The sequence below is a fragment of the Vanacampus margaritifer genome, chromosome 2 (genome assembly GCF_051991255.1).
Source record: "Vanacampus margaritifer isolate UIUO_Vmar chromosome 2, RoL_Vmar_1.0, whole genome shotgun sequence".
Classification (NCBI taxonomy): domain Eukaryota; kingdom Metazoa; phylum Chordata; class Actinopteri; order Syngnathiformes; family Syngnathidae; genus Vanacampus; species Vanacampus margaritifer.
Genome location: NC_135433.1, coordinates 27,297,079 through 27,303,087, shown reverse-complemented (window position 1 = coordinate 27,303,087; position 6,009 = coordinate 27,297,079).

The following is a 6,009-nucleotide window of genomic DNA, read 5'->3' as shown; positions in this document are numbered from 1 at the left end:
TTTTGTCATTCACAGCGTGTTTGCCAATATTCATTGTCTATAAAGAAAGATGAGCTAGCTATAAAGTCATCATAATTACTTATTCTGGTGTCATGATGTATTCAGTGTACTGTTTACTGGCTTTGTGACTTTGGAAATGACACATCACTAAATCCCCAAAGATTATTACCGATAATTATTGGATGCCTTTATTGGTGTGTCTCAATGACGTAATTCAAGAAAATAAATGTGATCAGTTAAGTGTTGCACCAACATTGACATCAGCAAGGTTGGTAAGAAAATATTTTTCATAATTCAAATTTTATAATATATATAAATTATTATTATATAAACTTAAAATATTCAGAATTGTCTTCAAGTGCAAAAAGTGAGGTATTTCATTAATCTAAGAAAATATTTTGAGGATACAAAAAAAATCGGCCTTTAAAATTCTATTTTCTTAAGAATTTATGAGAAAAAAATTTTGATATTTCAATAATCGACTCATGGTTTTATGAATCAATATTGGGCTTGAAAAGGAGAATTGATTTGTTATTGATTATTCTATTTATTAAAACTCAGCCCTAGTGTTTATACAGCCGTATTGTATTTTTCTGTATTCAATCCAGGATAATATGTATAGGTACAAGGTGCACAGTTTACAGTTTGTCTAAAAGATTGTGATATAAACACCCTCTTTAAAAATTACAGTATTTAAATTAGGAAAATATGGAGGTCATTATTTCATCTTAGTGTAAAAAACACAATTATTTGCTTTTTGCAGTGAAACAACATCACTTCAAAGCTTTATCTTTATTATCGTCTTGTGAAAATCATGTCTAAAATGACTACTTTTCTGGATCTTTTTTTTTTAAACAACATCTTGCTCGAAGTTGGTATTATACCACATATTTTAATTGGTATGCACTTACCTTTGTGGATGTTCCTTCTGCACCTAAAAGGTTCACACACAGGTGAAAGCATAAGAAATAAATAATGTAAACTGAATACGGAAACTTTTGCCGACTTTTCATTCCACCTCAATAAGTTAAGCATTATGAAAGCAACTGTCAGACCAAAAAAAAGAAAAAGTTTCTATGGCATCACTTCCCACCAGAGTGCTCATTAGGCAGAAAGCAAACACGGAGCCACTTGTAATTTATAGGCTGACTTTGTAGTTATGCTACGTAAGGAACTTGAAATGCTCAAGATCTATTCATCGGATTCGGAGCTGTCACGCCAAATGTATGACGGTTGTTACCGCGGAGCACTCGATTTTGTCATTGCCTTGATATGTGAGTGTTTGCTGTGGGCCTCAACTCTAATTACAGAAACATAAAATCATTGCTTTTTGCTGTAGCGGCTCACTCAATATGTACTGGAATACAATGATTCTCAAAGGAAAAAAGAATGACTTCAGTATCATTCAGTTGTATCTAACTTTTAAATTCATTACATTTGCATTTAAACTTTAGGACCCAGCTTGTTTTTATGAAGGTACAATATTAATGTACATAATGTAATGAATATTGCCCGTCACCCTCAATTTTTCTTTTTCTTTTTGCCGTTTTAAACATTTTCCCCTGTGGAATCTGTGCGTGTGCATTGATGGATTAACCCCGTGTTTCCTCAAACCAACCAGAGACAGTTCAAAAAGGAAAAACTCTTTGAACTTCCCTCCAGCAAGGGACCGAATCGTTATTCCACCCACAGGAAACACATACCTCTGCGCCTACCGAGATCTAAAAGCCTGTTCAGCAAGTAGACTAGCGATAGGACTGCTTTTCAGTTCCCAGACCACTTTAATGGTCTGGTCTATCTATAGCAGGGGTGGGCACACTCGGTCCTCGAGGGCCGGAGTCCTTCAGGTTTTGGATGTTTCCCTTCTCCAACACAGCTGATATATGATCAGCTCATCAGCAAGCTCTGCATAAGCTTGGTAACGATCCTGTTGATTGGAATCAGCTGTGTTGTAGCAGGGAAACCTCCAAAACCTGCAGGACGTGATAGATATTATAACATTTTTAATACTTCATTTTGTTTTATTAACCATTGTTAGACATTATTAACATTTTAATTCTTTATATTAACCTTGTCGAAATGTTTTGTGTCCTGTGCAGAGCAGATGGTGTTGACTTCGTATAGGCTGACCTTAAGCTGGGACATACTATTTAGTCTAAAAAAGTTCCTTCTCAGCACTTTGTGCGAAAACAAATTTGGTCCTTGAGAACCGAATCTATTTTGAACACCCACACCTGACTCTGTTTTCGCCATCGCTCACGGAAAAGTACCAGAGAGTCTGTTTTGTCTACAAATGAAAGAGAGGAGGTTTTTTTTAACTATAAGAAACCGTTGTGCACGCGGAAGAGCTACATTTGATGCTCTGAATCCCACGATGTTTAAGTGATGATAGAGGCTGTTATTTGTCCAGAGATTCTCTGTTTTTTATTAAATCATTTTTTGCAAAGGTGTATTTTTCTTACATTAAATCTATCTTCATTTTTGGAACACGCAAAGAGGACAAAATTCATTATTCATCAGACGCCGGCCCTTGAGGATCGAGTTTGCCACCACTGATCTATAGGATTCAGCTATGTGTTTTTTTGGAAACAACGCCCCTTGGGAATTATACGGTACAACAGTGCCCTCCAGCGGTTACTATCGGTATCATCCTCAAAAATTCTGCCGCTCTTAATTAATCTAAATTCTACATAATTCGGAACATAAACGGACTCTATGTACTTGACTGACATCAAGTGACTTCTGTGGTCTTTGTACACAACCTGTATGTCTATCTCAAATGAATGATGTGTGTAACTTCTGCAGCCATCTTAGTTTAGCTAATTAGGAAGCTTAGCGGATTCAATAACTTTATGATCGCGGTAATGTTTGAAATGTGTTCAGAATAAAAAATGAAGCATCTGGCTTGTCAATTCTGATAAAAATTCTCAAATGCTAACCCAAAAGCTTGGCCTCATTTTACCAAGTCTGCTTCAAGCGCGCGGAAGAGGCAGGGACTACTTGACATCCTGCCACGCAAGCTTAAAAGCCAGTGTGCGAAGGAACCACCCTCTTCTTCTTGCCCACGCTTCTTGCCCCATGAAATGCTCCTGACCAACACAGAGACGTGGTCGCCGAACACGTTGAGAGCGACCACGTGGGTTTTTCTTGAGCCCCGGACTTGCAACTACACCAGAATCTTTCACCAACCCCAGAAACATCTAAATTCCAACTAATTAGGGAGACCTCAAGGGACCAAAGGAAAGACTGAGGAAAGGAAGGAAGGATAGCTGAAGCGTGAGATCCACAGACATCAGCCTCCACCGATTCAACGACCAGAGGAAGAAGCAGATTGTGTTTGAATTTCGGTAGATGCTGGTGTGGTGGATCTGGCATTCATGAAACCCTCCACCGAAGAGGGAAGCCGTCGACCCCGGCCAGGACAGAGCAAGCACAACCCCCCAGGACCCACCAGACCGCAGCAGCGCCAAGGCACAACCCCCGGGCCCCACAGTGGCCACCGGCCGGAGAGCAAACCCAGGAGCAAGGAGCGCCCCCCAACCCCAACACGGCCCGCGCCCTAAGCCAACGGCAGCAGGACGGGGCACGGCAGGCCCACCGGGCACCCCACCGGCCCACAGCTCCTCCCACGACCCCACACCCGCCACCCACCACTACCCAGCCCTGTATGCCAGAGGCCCAGTCCAGTGCTGAATCTCATTATCGCAAATACCAGTTTGAATTTTATTCAGTATTCGATCGGAAAGCAAATTGGTGGTATTGAACATCACTGCATCATTAAGCTTCACTGTGGAAGCCTGAAGACACACTTTGTGCCTTGCTTTTTAAAAATGTATTTCTTTTTAGCAATGATGCATTACATGTTCCATTAACGTGAAGCAATGGAGCAAGACTGACTCATTCGATTTCATTTAGATCTACAACGAATAACCATCTGATCAATCCATGAAAAAAATGCACCAGCAGGTATCTGCATGTCTACTCACACATACTCACAGCCTACGAACAAATTAAACCATTGATTGTGCTCCATGTTCTTAAGCTTCCATTGATTTGTCTCAGCCATCTGAATAACCTCCAGTTTACCTGTTAATGCGCACAAGCACAATATCTCATAACAACACTGGCTTTTCAATTTTTTTTGTCTGTCGCACATGTAGAGCTCAAGGTTGAACGTATAATCTGTGTATCACTCGTTCCTTTTACTTTAAGGTGGCTCATAGACACAAAAAAGAGAAAGATCAGAAATACAAAATAGAGGGGAAAAAATGGACACATGACTGAATTACTTTTTAAAACCGTAGGCCTAGTGGTTAGCATAGTTGCATGCATATGTCATAGTATTTGAACTTTTTCAGAAAACAAGAAAAACTAGAGGTGCGTGCAGCTATAAAGGGCACTGGCAGGTTGGGGTAGTAACACATTGGAAGCAGAATTTCGTTGAAAATGGCATAATAAACATTTACATATGGATTTTTTTTGCCAGGTGTGATGAGTGTGTAAAGCTTTTTGGTCAATGGTAAGACCCTCAAAAATCGGCGTCCTATTTTATTTTTGGGCAATGCGTTTCCCCCATTGGCATTGTTTTAAGATATATATATCTTAAATCTAAATATCTTATTATTTATATATATAAATATATATATATATACTATATATATATATATATATATATATATATATATATATATATATATACAACAACACATCATGGTTAGTTTTACTCATAGCACAATATTGCTTTTATTGTCCATAGAGGGCATCATAAATAAATAAATATGAAGCACAAAATATGATGCCCCGTCCCCGTCATATAGTATTTAGAAAACTCCAGATTTTTTCCCCCCTGTTGATGGCCCAGGTCTTGACATGGTCCAGGCCAAGATTGAAGTCAATTGGATCAAACGTGTAAGAGAAATGAGCAAGAGTATGCCCCCTGTAAATGTTAAAAAATTGGCGAAAATCGTACATTCAAAAATTCGTAGCTCATTTCTTGTTCATGTAAGCACATGGGTCCAAGAGACTTTTTTGTAGGTCTTGAGCTCCCTAAAATATAAATTTTTCGTAGATCTTGCTTAAACGTACAATAGGGACCTTGCAGCAGTAGATCGGGGCAATGTTTTTCACCGTGCACATGCTCATTTTTTCTTTTTCGCTTATTCGAGGCTGCTTCGTAAAAAAAATTCTAGGGGGCGCTAGTGAGTAATTTTTGTAAAAATCGCACAATACAGTCACATACACAATGATAAAATATTGCTCACTTTGCCAGGCCAGATGTGTGCCAAGTTTCATGAGTTTCTGTGCATGTTTAGGCCCTCAAAATTGGCGTTGTTTTCTTGGCAAACAGTACCTTGCCACGCCCACAGCGATTCGCTAAAACTTACAAACTTCGTGACATCATGAAGGCCTAAACACTCTTCTGAGCAATTATGAGGTAGATCAAGTTAACGTGGTTGGGAAAAAAAAGTAGAAGAAAATTTTTATTTTTTTTAAATTGCCAGTAGGTGGCGCTATCAGTACAATATAAGTTTGTAGATGTATTCAGACCTGGACTCTCATCAAATGTGTGAAATTGGTTGTGGGCGCTATATGTTGTTATATTGTTATGGCAGCTTCATGATATCAAATTTTTCACCAAGCCTGAGGAATGTGCAAAATTTGGTGAGTTTTCGGAAATGCTTAGGTCCCCAAAAATGTGATCGTTTACAAAGAAGAAGAAGAAGAAGAAGAACAAAAAACAATAGGGACCTCGCAGCAGTAGCGGAGTATCTCAATCGATCGGGGCAATGTTTTTCACCGTGCACATGCTCATTTTTTTCTTCTTCGCTTATTTGAGTCGCAAGGAATCTTGGTCTATGTAGTCACGACTTGTATGGCAGCTCCGTCCTACTCACTAAAGGAGCCTCCCTTGAATACATTGATTTCTTCGCTCTCTTTTCACTTTATTTTCTGTCTCTACAGCAAAAACGCCACAGTTTGTGCCTATATACACATACAGTAAATAAAAGT